The 15,605-nt window shown below is 44.9% G+C and overlaps 1 pseudogene; it reads left to right on the top strand.

Moving 5' to 3' along the window:
* The first annotated feature begins 10,086 nt into the window (after positions 1 to 10,086).
* On the top strand, positions 10,087 to 10,215 carry LOC144684097 (U2 spliceosomal RNA; annotated as a pseudogene).
* Positions 10,216 to 15,605: the final 5,390 nt, after the last annotated feature.

The raw sequence follows: 15,605 nt of genomic DNA, 5'->3' as shown, positions 1-15,605 counted from the left end.
CAACATCCTGGGGGTTACCATTGACCAGAAACTGAACTGGGCTAGCCATATAAATACTGTGGCTACAAGAGCAGATCAGAGGCTAGGCAGCTTGCTATGAGTAACTCACCTCCTTATTCCCCAATGCCTGTCCACCATCTACAAGGCACAAGTCAGGATTGTGATGGAATACTTTGTCTGGATGAGTGCAGCTCCTACAACACTGAAGAAGCTGGACACCATCCAGGACAAAGTAGCCCGATTGATTGGCACTGCATCCACAAACATTAACTCCCTTCACCACTGACACACAATAGCAGCAGTGTGTACCATCTACAAGATGCACTGCAGAAACTCACAAAGGCTCCTTAGACAGCACTTTCCAAACCTACGACCACTATCATCTAGCAGGACAAGGACAGCAGATAGATGGGAACGCCACCAGCTGAAAGTTCCCCTCCAAGTCACTCATCATCCTGACTTGGAAATACATCATCGTTCCTTCATTCTCGCTGGGCCAAAATTGTGGAATTCCTTCCTAACAGCACTGTGGGTGTACCCACACCATATGGACTGCAGCGGTTCAAGAAGGCAGCTCACCACAACCTTCTCAAGGGCAACTAGGGATGGGCAATAAATACTGGCCCAGCCAGCGAAGCCCACATCCCATAAATCAATAGTAAAAGATGCTTTGCTTAATGAATGATTATCTAGAGAAAGGTGTTGGGTTTTACATTTTGAAAAAAAACATCAACAGCTGCTTATTGCTTCTTAAAAAAAATCCTGTTAAACGACTCATATTTTCACCCTGCTCCAGAATCCATCAGCAATCGAGGAAGTTTCTGGTCTTAAAGCTGCAATGGCATTAGGAATATTGAGTGATGGGACAAAAAATCCTTGCACTTTAAGCGCATGGCTAAGTTATACATGGTGTCAGAAACAGCTCCTCAGGATACCAGAATAATTCATACAGCAGATTCATCAGGAGCTTGCTGGAGTCTTCACATTTTCTGTTGTTATTCTGGGGGAATCTCATGCTCCTCTGAAAGCTCCAAATGTGATTTTGCGGCCACTTGCCTATCTCTAAATCTTTGCTGTGTTCTTCTCCGGACATCTTCACCAACCTCGATGTTTCCTCCTCCTGCTTTCATAAAACTAAAGCTGTCTGTCTGTCTGTCCTTCTTCTGAGGGTTTGCTGCACTATGGACAATCTTTCTCCACTGATTCCTGATCTCCACTGCCCTCACTGTCTGTCCCACAGGGAGGCTAGTCCACGTTCTGATATTATACACCCAAGGCTGGTGCCCCATAACTGCTCCATGATTCACTGCATCTTCTTTCTGCTCTATTCAGCTTTGCAAAATGAGGTTTGATACTTTACCTTCCTTTCTGTATGATAAGAAATAAGAGAGAAGTTAGGGAAATACATAAGTGTAGCTGGAAACACTGCGTTAAACCAGATAGACACAGGACTGATTGACTTATGGGTTCAGAACCACTTTGCACCATTCTGATAATTGCTCTGTCAGTTTTAGCAATGGCAAAGCTTCCTGGGTACCATCACTTTGAACCGATATAGAATTACAAGTTTGGATACTTTTCTTCCTTCTGCCATCCAAGCTGGATTTTAAAAAAAAGTGGAGGGTGATGAGGAAATCAACGAGTTCATGGTTCTGGGAAAGAGTAGTTTTGAGTTGGAGATTGAGTGATCAGAAAGAAGCAGCAAGAAAATACAGAATGCAGTTAATGCAGACCAATGCAGCAAGACTGTTTCAATCAATACAGATCAATGCAGCTAAGAAGAAACAAGGGGCAGAAAACATTAGTGGGATTTGTCTATAGTCTTCCAAACAGTAGTGATAAGGTTAGGGACAGCTTTAAACAGGAAATTAGAGATGCATGTAACAAGCATGCTACAGTAATCATGGGTGACTTTAATCTACATCTAGACTGGGCAAACCAAATTAGTAATAATACTGTGGTGGACAAATTCCTGGAGTATGTACAAGATGGTTTTTAGACCAGTATGTCGAGGAACCAACGAGGGAACAGGCTATCCGAGATTTGGCATTGTGCAATGAGAAGTAGTTAATTAATAATCTTGTTTTGCGGGTCCTTTGGGGAACAGTGACCATAGCATGAGAGAATTCTTCATTAGGATGGAAAGTGAAGTAGTCTGATCTCAAACTAGGGTCCTAAATCTTAACAAAGGAATCTACGAGGGTATGGGATGTGAGTTGGCTAAGATAGTTTGGGGAACCTCATTAAAAGGCATGGTGGTGGATAGACAATGGCTAATATTGAAGGAACGAGTCTATGTATTGCAACGGTTATACATTCCTTTCTGGCACAAAAACACAACTGGAAAAGAGGCCCAACCATGGCTAACAAAAGAAATTAAGGATAGAATTAGACCCAAAGAGGAGACGTATAAAGTTGCTAGAAAAAGTAGCAAGCCTGAGGATTGGGAGCAGTTTAGAATTTAGCAAAGGAGACCAGGAGATTGATTAAGAGGGGAGTATGTAAAAAGAAAAAGAATAGTGAAGACAAACATAGGTCCCTTACAGTCTGAAATGGGAGAATTTATAATAGAGTACGAGGAAATGGTAGAGCAATTAAACCAATAACTTTAGTTCTTTATTCATGGAGGTAGACACAAATAACTTCCCAGAAATGCCAGGGAACCAAGGGTCTAGTGAGAAGGAGGAATTGGAAGAAATTAATATTACTAAAAGAATAGTGCGGGAGAAATTAATGGGAGTGAAAGCCATTAAATCCCCAGGGCCTGATAATCTACATCCCAGGGTACTAAAGGAGGTGGCCATGGAAATAGTGGATGCGTTGGTTGTCTTCTTCCAAAATTCTGTAGATTCTGGAACAGTCCCGGCAAATTGGAGGGTAGCAAATGTAACCCCATTATTTAAAAGAGGAGGAAGGGAATAACAGCAATTTACAGACTGGTTAGCCTAACATCAGTAATAGGGAAAATGCTAGAGTCTGTTATAAAGGATGTGATAATAGGACACTGAGAGAATATCAACAGGATTAGACAAAGTCAACATGGATTTATGAAAGGGAAATCATGTTTGACAATCTTACTGGAATCTTTTGAGGACGAAATCAGCAGAATAGATAAGGGAGAACCAGTGGATGTGGTGTATTTGGATTTTCAGGAAGCTTTTTTTAAAGTCCCACATAAGAGGTTAGTGTGTAAAATTAAAGCACATGGGATTGGGGTAATATATTGGCATGGATTGAGAATTGGTTAGCAGACAGGAAACAGAGAGTAGGAATAAATGGGTCTTTTTCAGAGTAGCAGGTGGTGACTAGATGCAGATAAGTGTGAAGTTATCCAATTTGGTAGGAAGTACAGAATGGCAGAGTATTATTTAAATGGTGATAGATTGGGGAATGTTAATGTACAAATGTGTCCTTGTACACCAATCACTGAAAGCAAGCATGCAGGTGCAGCAAGCAGTTAAGAAGGCAAACGTTATGTTGGCCTTCATTGCGAGAGGACTAGAGTAAAGGAGCAAGGATGTCTTACTGCAGCTGTACAGGACCTTTGGTGAGACCACATCTGGGACAGAATTTTCACCTCGGTGGGGAGGCGCGTGCCTGACCCGCTTGAGCGTGAAGTGGCATGCGTTGACTTTGGGTATAGTCGCGTGATAGTTCAGTCAGTGGGCACGGGTGGGAATTGGCAGCACACCCGCTGACAATTAAAAAGCCTGTTAAAGCCATTAAAGTAACAATGAAGTTCAATTTTTCACTGCCCATCCAACCTTACGGTTGGCGGGCAGGCGAAAAGGCCAAGCGGCCTTTGCATTTTTTAGGAAACCTCATCCACGGGCGGGATGAGGTTTCCTAAAGCAAATAAAAATAAAATTTAAAATTTTAAATTTAATTAATAACATGTTCCTGCTCATGTGAAAGAGCCACATGAGGGGACATGTTTTATTAAATTTTTCATATCTTTATTTTTTTTTGAAAATTCTTCATCTCCCTGAGGCAGCCACTCGCATTTCACACTGGGTGGGCCTTAATTGGCTCGCCAGCATGAAATCATGGTTCAGCCCCGATCGCGGGCGGCGGTCCTGACCGTCCCTGCCAAGCCTGCCCGATAAGGGCTAAATTCTGCCCCTGGAATATTGTGTGCGGTTTTGGTCTCCTTACCTAAGAAAGGATAAACCTGCCGTAGAGGGAGTGCAGCGAAGGTTTACCAGACTGATTCCTGGGGTGACAGGTTTGTGGTATGCGGAGGGATTTGGCCAACTGCGCCTGTATTCACTGGAGTTTAGAAGAATGAGAGGGGATCTCATTGAAAAGTGTAAAATTCTGACAGAGATGGACAGACTGGGTGCAGGGATGATGTTTCCTCTGGCTGGGGTGGTCTAGAACAGAGGGTCACAATCTCAGGATATGGGGTAGGTCATTTAGGACTGAGATGAGGAGAAACTTCTTCACTCAGAAGCTGGTGAACCAATGGAATTCTCTACCACAGAGGGCTGTGGGCGTCAAATCACTGAATATATTTAAGAAGGAAATAGATAGATTTCTGGATTCTAAATGCACCAAGGGGTATGGGGAGAGCATGGGAAATTGGTGTTGAGATAGGGCATCAGCCATGATCATATTGAATGGTGGAGCAGGCTCAAGGGGCCGAGTGGCCTACTCCTGCTTCTATTTTTTTATGTGCTTATAGAGTCATAAAGTTATACAGCACAGAAACAGGCCCTTTGGCCCATCATGTCTGTGCTGGCCATCAAGCACCTATCTATTCTAATCCCATTCTCCAGCACCTGGCCTGTAACCCTGTATGCTATGGCATTTCAAGTGTTCATCTAAATACTTCTTAAATGTTGTGTGGGTTCCTGCCTCTACCACCACCCCCCCCAGCAGTGTTTCTATAAGACTGTTTCCCGGTTATACAGACCAAGGCATCAAGACTGTTTCAGTCACAAGCAACATTCCTGAAGGTTAATCACCTTTAAGACTTTGATGTCATTTTGTTGTTTCCATGGAAACATTTAAAAAAGCTCTAAGTTTCTACACATTCCTCCTTTATGATATTGTCTAGACTAACACTGTGATCTATTAAAAAAAATAAATGTACTTGCTTTTTCGAAACATTTAACACATTTGTTTTAAACTGCTTTTAAATTAATAATTGACATCCCTTCTATTTTTAGCATTGCTCCAGATTGTTGCTTGAGAACCAGTTTCTGCAGCAGCTGGGAGGAGAGGCGTGTGGGGTTGGAGAGGCAGAGGGGGAGGGGGAGAAGGTGTAAAATGAAGGGGTAGAGGGAGGAGGTAAGGGTGAGGTGAGAGTGTTGGGGTAAGGAGGCGAAAGGGGAGGGGCAATGGATGAGGTGGGGAGATGCGGATGAATTCAGGTGGTTGGTGATGTTGAGAATGAAGGGGAGGAGGTGAGGTGGAGAGAGAGGGTAAGTGGAGGCTGTGGTAATGGGAGGGGTTGAGGTGGAGGGTGTGGTTGAGGGGGAGGGGGTGAAGTGGAGGCTGTGGTTGAGCGGGAGGGGGTGAGGTGGAGGGTGTGATTGAGCAGGAGGGGGTGAGGTGGAGGGTGTGGTTGAGGGGAGGGGGAGGGACAGGCGGAAGGTGTGCTGAGGAGGAGGGGGAGGGGTTGAGGTGGAAGGTGAGGTTCAGGGGGAAGGGGAGGCGAGAAGAGCAAATTGCAGCTTCAAGGAGATTATAAACCAAAAACTATTTAAAGGTCAGTCACAGCAGCAGGTTTATTAATTTCCCATTAGTGTTATTGAAAATTCAACAAAAGAGCAATTTCCATTTGCTATTGGAGAATGGTAGCTAGGAAATACACTGAGGGCAATAGACGCTGGACAGTCAGTTTTGTCAAGAATATAGAATAATGTCTATAATGTTATTGGAAATTATTTTAAAATAGAGTTCTATTGGTGCCTGTGTCTATATGTTGTGCATGTGTGTGTGTCTTAATTGGATTAAAGCCAGCTGGCCTAGAGGCTTTGATGTATAGAAGAGAAATAGGTTTGAAATGTTAATTAGGTGGGAAGTTACAAGGTGAAGTGCAAAGGGGGCAATTTGCATTTTTAAATAAACCATTCAAAAGAATGGATGAAATATTACACCCAGCCAGAAGAAGCCAAACAACATGTTTACTTTTTCCAAAACTTACTAATACAATTGGTATTATGAAAGGGTTTTACTGTTAGAAGAGGTAAAGTTCAAAAAACCTAGTGTTACAATGACACTTTGCATTCAAAGAGGAAAATATGTATAAAGGAAGAGGAGGCTAATGGTAAAAGAAGAGGGATTCTAAGATCTAAAGCCTCCAGCCTGTAAGCCTCAGACTGCTGTCTGCAAGGACCCAGAGCTGAAAGAAACTCATTTTGAATGCAACAATCCAGAATGTGCTTTGCCAGGAACCTGTTGAAATCTACGTGTTTTACTGTTGCCTTAACAGAGGTGTAACTGCGAGTCAGATTAATTAGGGGATTTTTTTAGAAGTTATTATCGTGGTAATTTGTAGACATATGTCTGTGCTTACAATCTTTTAATTAATAAATATTTCATTTAGTTTTATAAAAACCTCTTGAAATTCAATGGCCTTATTATAACTGAATTCAAAGCCTGCACCTTGAAACATACAAATTGCAAAAATTGGTTACGACAGTTGTTTCAAGTTTCCCTCTGAGATTTGAACAATTCAGCATTTACCTATGGCTGTGTCATAATAGTTCAAGGGAACTTGAAACAACTGTCATAACCAATTTTTGCAATTTGTATGTTTCAAGATGCAGGCTTTAAATTCAGTTATAATAAGACCACCGAGTTTTAAGAGGTTTTTATAAAACTAAATTAAACGTTCATTAATTAAAAGATTGTAAGTGCATACATATGTCTGCAAATTACTACGATAATGTCTTTAACTCACTGCCCAGCTTCTATTGCTCTGTAACTCAATGTCCAGTGTCCATTGCCCTGTGTGTAACTCACAAGGCAACAGATAGTGGGCAGTAAGTTACACACAGCTGATGACCCCAGCTGATGTTACCATTGGACAAGTAAGATCCCAGGGTGGAACCCAGCTTGATAGATCCTAATTTTTATTTTTTGTTTAGAAATGATGAATTGCTGAACAGAGTCACAGGAGTCAGCTGATGAACTTTTAATGAAAGAATAAAACATTTATTAAACAAGAAGAGATTAACTATATTACACTACTCCTTCACCCACAACTATACCTTTCCAGATATATTCAGATTCATAAGGATAACACAAGTTACAAAAGCTATCATACTCTAATGTTTACAGTAAGTACACAGCCCATGTGAACCAATAGATGACCTGTGGCCAGGCATGCCGCACTCTGAAACCAAGTGACAGATGCCACCCCAAGCAGATGCTATGGATCCCTCGTCAGCTCCCCCAAAATGCTTGTCACACTGTGCGCCAACTGGTCTCACTGAACTCCGCCTTTCACATGAGGGTTTCTAATCTTCACTTTCAAAGAACCCGCTTTGGAATCTTATCCCAAACAACTCTTTCTCTTGGACTGCTTCTACAAGGGTCCACCTCCAAGGTTTTGAACTCTCCTTCCAACGTTCCTCTCCTCTGGAAAGCCACATACATTCAGGTTTTGCCTTCCATGCACTCTCAAATGCCCAGACAGAACACCACTGCTTCACATGCCCATAGTAAAGAGTTACAGACCTTCGGCTGTCTCTTTGGATCTTCTGGCTTTTCGCAAACCTATTTTGCTTTAAGTCTGTGTCCTGCAGCTCTCTCCCTTTAAACTTAGATCCTTCCTTTGCTTCTCACTCTTAACTTCACTTAACAGGACCTTTTCCAGATTCCTGCCCTTGTCCTTTTATTTAACTGCCCTCTTGGAACCTTTTCTGTTCCACTCATTGGTTTTGGGGACTCTCTTCTTTAGTTTTTAGAGTTCCCTTTCCTGTGTCCAGCTCCTCCTGGCAGCTGCTTCCAAATGAACTAAAATTGCTTTCTGTTTCTCCCTGTCCTTGTGGGGGCCTCACGTTGTGAGGCAACAGCCCAGTTTTTCTACTTGGTGTTTGCTTTAGCTCCCCTTCATGAGCTGTAAAACCTTATTAGAATGCAGGCATCTTTTAAAGTGAAACTAAAACTCAAGTTCCCCCCCTTTCTTAACACAAATACAAAAATACAAATTAAACTTAAAGCTAAAGCTCATTCCAAATACCAACAGATACAAAGATAACTTTGTTAAACTGTCTCTAGTTCCTAACAGCTGTGAGTTACCCACAGCACAATAGACAATGGGCAGTGAACTAAACACAGGGCAATAGGCACCGGGCAGTGAGTTACACTGAGGTTAGTAGCCAGTGGGCAGTGAGTTGCACTGAAGGCAATAGACTCTTGGCGGTTAGATACAAATAAGTGTTATGACCGGGATGGGAGGAACATACACACGAACATACGAACAAATGAATTCAGAGCAGGAGCGGGTGACCGCCAGACAGAAGAAGGGGACCAGCATGTAGTGAGGGAATCTGCCGAGTGCATCTTGCTTGCAAATCATATTTCAGCCTTGAAAAACAGTGAGAGTGACAGTTCCTCTGTGGAGGTCAACCAGAGCCAAGGCCATGGCACTGTGGGTGGTCCAGCTGCTCAGGGGAGGAAGAAGTGTGGAAGGGCAATAGTGGTAGGGGATTAGTTAGTGAGGGGAGTAGGTAGGTGCTTCTGTGGCCGTAGACGTGATGGTATGTTGCCTCCTGGGTGCCAAGGTCAAGGATGTCACGGAACAGCTGCCGGGCATTCTGAAGGGGGATGGTGAACAGCCAGAGATCATGGTCCATGTTGGGACCAATGACATAGGAAGAAAGAGAAATGAGCCCTTGCAAGCAGATTTTAGGAAGTTAGGTAGGAAATTGAAAAGCAGGACTTCAAGGGTAGTAATCTCCGGATTACTCCCAGTGCCATGCAGTAGTGAGTATAGGAACAGAAGGATAGAGCAGATGAAAGCGTGGCTGGAGAGATGGTGCAGGAGGGAGGGCTTTAGATTTCTGGGGCATTGGGACCATTTCTGGGGGAGGTGAGACCTGTACAAGTTGGATGGGTTGAATCTGAACAGGAACGGGACCAACATCCTCGCGGGGAGGTTTGCTAATGCTGTTGGGGCGGATTTAAACTAAATTGGCAGGGGGATGGGATCCTGAAAAGCAGTTCAGAGGGGAGAGAAGCTGAGATGGAATTAGAAGTTAAAACGTCAGTAAATAAGTCTGGAAGGCAGAGGAAACATAGGCTAGATAAGAAAGGAGTGAGTTTAGCAAGGCTAAATGGAATATATTTTAATGCAAGGAGCCTGAGGAATAAGATAGATGAGCTGAGGGCACAGATAGACACGTGGGAGTATGATATCATAGCTATGACCGAGACTTGGCTAAAAGAAGGGCAGGATTGGCAGCTCAACATTCCTGGTTATAATGTATTCAGATGAGATAGAGAGGGGGATAGAAGAGGAGTGGGGGGTCACAATATTGATCAAGGAATCAATTATAGCAGTGAGGAGGGATGATATTGTGGAAGGATTATCAAATGAGACCATATGGGTAGAAGTAAAAAACACAAAAGGGGCAAACACGCTGCTGGGTGTGTACTATAGACCCCCAAACAGTCAGGGAGCCAGAGAGGATCAAATATGTATTCAAATTTCAGAGAAGTGTAGGAATAATAAGGCAGTAATAGGGGATTTTAACTACCCAAATGTTAATTGGGACAGTTTTATAGTGTGCAAGGCAGGGAGGGAGCAAAATTCTTAAGTTGCATCCAGGAGAAGTTTTTTTAGCTAGTACGTAGAAAGCCCAACAAGGGAGGGGGCAGCTGTGGACCTAATATTTGGAAATGAGCCCGGGCAGGTGGAAGGCGTAGCAACAGGGGAGCATTTTGGAGATAGTGATCCTAACTTAGTTAGATTTAGGGTGGTTATGGAAAAGGATAAGGTTGGGCCAGGAATAAAAGTTCTAAACTGGGGAAAGGCTAATTTTACTAAGTTGAGATACGATTTGGCCCAAGTGGATTTGGAGCAGCTACTTGCAGCTTAAACTGTGTCAGAGCAGTGGGAGGCATTCAAGGAGCACTTCTCGGCCTTTTGGCTAAGATCAAGTGTAGTATCTGTTCTTATCAGTTGCTTCCGCATGTGCAGGCTTCAGTGCCTAACATTGGGAACTGAAAGAGGTGATGGCTGCAACCAGTCGAGCCTCAAACCAGGGGGTACGTAACATTGTTAGGGTGGCAGTGAAGGACAGCGAAGGAGGTACACCCATGGACCGTGCCTTTTTCACTAAGGGAATTCTTTTGGATTCCTGTCGATTTGAAGCTGCGGTGATATACTGTCTGCAGGATTTCCCCAGCACTGGATACTTCGATGTGACCTTCAAGAATGTTGCTGCCTGTGTCAAGTTCCTGAAGGTGTTCAAGGAGAAGAGAGACCAGTCACAGATGAGAATTCTCATGGAGGAACTACTCTTTGCTCTGCTGTCGCAATGGGACTGTTTGGTGACTCTGCATCTCTACAACCCCCATGAGCCTGTTGCCAATATGCTAACCTTCCTTACCAGGTACATCGACAAGTTTGGGAACTGCACCAAGGTCAAAGACGCCTTCAGAATTTGGACCAGCAAACGCCAGGTCAGGGTCACACACAAGATGGATGGTAAGGGAGCCATCCTCCACCCCCCTTCCAGCTTTGCTATCGGGGGAAGCCTTGGCTACCTTGTCTACGCTGGGCAGCCCAAACTTTGTCGCTCATGTGGCAAATCTGGTCATGTAGTGGCCACTGCAGCACCGTACTCTGCAAGAATTGCAAGCAGGAAGGGCACCAGACAAAGGACTGCAAACAGACTAAGTACTGCAACCTATGTAGTGAGGCAGGCCACCACTGCAACCTGTGTGGTGAGGCAGGCCACCTCTACAAGACCTGTCCCAAACGTTGCCTCACTTATGCACGGCGGCCAAAACCACAAGGTCAAGCAGACAAAATGGTCAATGTCACTACCGCCAAGGACACTTGCAAACCTCCACCCACCAAGGCTTCCAGCGAGCACAATGGGACAAAGGAGGACACAGAGAGAGACAAGACAAAGGGAAACATTGAGGCAGCAGACGGTCAAACAACTGCACTGCCCCCTGAACCTCCTACTCCTCAACAGAGTGAATCAATGGAGGAGGAACCAGCAGACAATCAACTGGGGGAAGGGAAGCTGGTGAAGAGGACCAAAAAGAAGAAGGGGTTAAGAAGCGACCAAGTCACTTCGCAGACAAGTGGCAAGAGTCAACTTCCATCCAACACGGATGACAAGGGCTGCTGCTTTTTGGATGAAGAAGTGCAAGGGTGGCACCTACAGAAGAAGCGGCAAAGCTCTAGGGAGTTGGAGGACGAGACACCCAAGCTCCAGAACATTGGAGACAATGAAGAGACCAGCGCACCCCAACTTTGCCCTCAACTCGAAGAGGTCAGCGCACCCCAGCCCCTGGAAGCTGGGAGCAGTGAAACGCTCAGCGCACCCCACCTCCCGCTCTGCGCACCCCAGCTCCAGGAAGCCGGGAGCAACAACTCCCCTGAGGGTGAATGGATTGGAGAGACTTCCCAATTAGAGAACAATTCAAAACCTCACTCCTTACATGAACCCTCCAATGCCACATGAGTGGAACATCTCCAATGGGGTGGTACAGGTACTGGGGTTTCCTCAGCCCATTCAAAGTGAGACAATTTGTGAACACTATGGGTATACAGGAGCAGACCAAAGGACTGGAACTCTCAAAGACAACAGGTTTGGAAAGAGACTAAATGTTTTAAAAATGGGGATAAAGCTTATATCCATTAATGTGGTTAGCATTAAATCTACTAAGCAATGTTTTGCGACCTTGGATTACCTTGCCAAGGTCAAAGCTGACCTGTTTCTGCAGGAGTGTGTGATATCGCACCTCAGCTCCTACAGGCAATGGTCACGATGGTGGGTCCCATGAGCCATTGATCTGGTCAGGAGGAAACGACTCATGTTCCTCTGGCCTGGGTATTCTGCTGCGGGGAGGCAACTTCACCATCTCCGAGGTTAAGGAGGTGAAGGGCGTTCGCCTCCTCATATCAGGCTTATTATACAAGAATGCTGTGCTCCAGTTAATTAATGTGTATTCCAACAGTGAGCAGCTGGTGATCCTTCAGCAGCTCCCAGTGCTGCTGATGACTTCCAGGCTGGTCATTCTGGGCGGTGACTTCAACTGCATCATTGATACAGCTGGATAATCCGGCAGGGCTTGACAGCAGACTGGACACTACATCCAGACTCTTGATGGAAACAGTAAAGGGTGCCAAGCTGCACGACGTCTTCAGCACCCTGCAGATGGAACGCAGCGTACATACACTTGATCACAGCCAGACAGGTCCATCCGTTCCAGGTTAGACTTCCTGTTTGTGTCCCGTGCGTTCACAGTCAGATCCACTGACATCAAGCGGGTGTTCGTCTCTGACCACTGCCTCCTACTGGCTGACTATCACTTACAGGAAGACCAGAGTGTTGGCCAAGCGGCATGGGAGCTGAACATGCAACTGCTGACCTCAGAGAACATTGAGGAACTCAAGAGGGATTACAAAGGCTGGAGAACCGTGAAACCTCTCTTTGAGTCCCTGACACACTGGTGGGAAGCGATCAAAGAGAACATCAAGAAGTTTTTCATCCTCAAAGCTATCCAGGAAGCTAGTAAGGAACAGAGGGAAATGTCCTAACTCCAGAAAAACATGCAGAACCTGCTCCAGCTGCAGTCGATGGGGGTCGATGTCAAGGAAGACCTCTAAGGGGTAAAGAGCCAGCAAGCCTCGCTCTTTGCCTTGGAGGCCTCCAAGATCACCTTCCAGTCCAGAGTCCGCTCCGTAGAGCAGGATGAGACATGCCACCATTTCTTCTTCCAAAAAGTACACAGAGAGAGCTCTGTGATCGCCAGCCTGAAGGAAGAAGATGGCTCAGTAAAGTCATCGCAGTCTGACATTTTGAGGATCAGCAAATCCTTTTATGCCGGATTGTATGACGTGAAGTCCACAGACAGCACGGCCTCCCAGTCCTTCCTGTCCTCTATCACGGAGGTCTTAGATGACAGTACACAGGAGAGTCTGGACAAACCGCTAATGCCTGATGAACTGATTAAGGCTCTTGAGTCCTTCGAGAAGAGTAAAACTTCTGGAAGCAGTGGCTTACCGGCTGAGTTGTATTCGGTTCTGTGGGACTGAATCAGCCCAGACCTGCTAGAAGTGTACGAGAGTATGCTCCTGGCCGGCAGCATGTCAGAATCCATGAGAAAATGCATCATCACCTTCATCTACAAGCAGAAGGGGGAAAGGGAGGAAATTAGAAATTGGCGACCCATCTCACCGTTGAATGTGGATTCTGCTCAAGGTCATTGCCAATCGGGTCAGGTCTGCTCCGGAGTTGGTGATCCACTCTGACCAGACCTGCGCTGTGCCTGGCAGGAAGATCTCTGACAGCCTTGCGCTACTCAGGATTGCCTATGTGCAGGACAGGGGACACCTGCCTCATCAGCCTGGACCTGGATAAGGGCCTGGGCAGAGTATCGCACACCTACACGCTCTCCAAAATGGGGTTTGGGGAGGGAATCCACAACTGGATCCAACTTCTCTACACAAACGTCAGTAGCACAGTTTCAATGAATGTGTGGGAATCAGGAAAATTCCCAATTAAATCTGGAGTCAGGCAGGGCTGCCCTCTCTCTCCTGTCCTGTTTGTGTGTTGCATAGAAACATTTGCTGAGTCCATCAGGAAGGATCAGGCATAAGAGGAGTGATGATCCTGTCAGATGGTTCCCTGAATAGGCTGTCAAAGTCATTTGACAAAATGCCTCATCGCCAGAACTTTTCAACAAGCACCAAGACATAGCTTGGCTGGTGATGAGAAAGGCCCTCCCCGTCAGATCCTTCCTACACGCCAGGAGTATCACCCCACTCTGCACGCTGCCCTTGAGGTGGCTGTGGTGGGGAAGAGACCGTTGTTCACCTCCTTGAGGAATGTGCCTTTGCAAAGAAGGTCTGGAGAGAGATACAGTGGTTTTTGTCAAGGTTCATCCTGAGCAGTGCTGTGACACAGAACTCTGTGCATTACAGGCTGTTCCCAGGGACACACACCGAGACAAACATCAACTGCAGCTGGAGGATCATCAACTCAGTGAAAGATGCTCTTTGGTCTGCCCGAAACTTGTTGGTCTTCCAGCGCAAAGAGTTGTCCCCGACCGAGTGTTGCAGACTGGCACATTCCAAGGTCACTAAAGCTTGGGGCAGCTGTCTCAAAGGCGCAATGGGGAAAGGTCACTGCCTAAGACCTTTCTGTCATATTGCACCAAGGGGCTGGGAATTGTATAGACCCCTTGGGTTGTATGACTCGCATTGAATGTATGCAGTGAATGCTAAATGTATCATAATTGTACTGAAGCACCTCAGAGTGCAACATGATCTATGTTGATAACTTGAAAACCATTGCACTGTCTGACTGTCTGTAATGACCATGTTGAAATGTCTATACATGTCTATAAATGTCTATACATATGAAATGTATAATAGTCATTGATTGTATTGAAACATCTCTTGATCTATGTGGAAAAGTTGAATATGATTGCACCTTTTGTGATGGCCATTTTGAAATGTTTTGTAATGTTCTATCAGATACTTTATGAATAAAGTATATTTTTGAAAAAAAAAAATAGCGAGACAATAGGGCAAATACGGTCCTGTAATGACAAAGGGGTGGGGTCTATGTCCGGAGAGCCCTGGATGTCAAGGGTCATAAAAGGTTAGGATTAAGAAAAGAAGAGAAGATTATGGAAGATACCGAAGGCTCAATACAGCAGAGTCCCTAGAGGAGTATAAAAAGTGCAGGAGGGAACTTAAAAAGGAAATTAGGAATGTGATGAGAGTGCATGAGAAAGCATTGATGGGTAGAATAATGGAAAACCCAAAAGGTTTTTTTAAATATATAAAGAGCAAGAGAATAACTAGGGAAAGAGTAGGGCCAATTAGGGACCATAGAGATAATCTGTGTGTGGACCTGGAAGACATGGGTGCAGTCCTCAATGAATACTTTGCATTGGTCTTCACAATGGAAAAGGACAACACAGGTATAGACATCAGGGTGGAGGACTGTGAAATATTAGAGGAAATTAACATAGAGAGAGAGGAGGTACTAGCGGGTTTGGTGGCCTTGAAATTGGATAAATCAACAGGCCCAGATTAGATGTATCCCAGGCTGTTGAGAGAGGCAAGGGAAAAGATATCTTCGCAGTAATTTTCAAATCCTCCCTGGCTACAGGTGACGTGCCAGAGGTCTGGAGGACTACTAACGTTGCCCCATTATTAAAAAAGAGGGAAGGGATGGACCAGGAAATTACAGGCCAGTCAGTCTAACCTCAGTGGTGGCGAAGTTGCTAGAAAGAATTATGAGGGATGGAATATATCTGCACTGGAGAGACACAGATTAATCAGGAATAGTCAGCATGCATTTGTTAAGGGAAGGTCGTTTTTGACAAATTTGATCGAATTTTTTGAGAAGTTAACCGGAGTATTGGTGAGGGTAATGCACTTGATGTGGTCTACA

Source organism: Cetorhinus maximus, chromosome 8 (assembly GCF_964194155.1).
Source record: "Cetorhinus maximus chromosome 8, sCetMax3.hap1.1, whole genome shotgun sequence".
Taxonomy (NCBI): Eukaryota; Metazoa; Chordata; class Chondrichthyes; order Lamniformes; family Cetorhinidae; genus Cetorhinus; species Cetorhinus maximus.
Note: the sequence above shows the minus strand (reverse complement) of the source record. Positions and strands in the feature narration are given on the sequence as shown.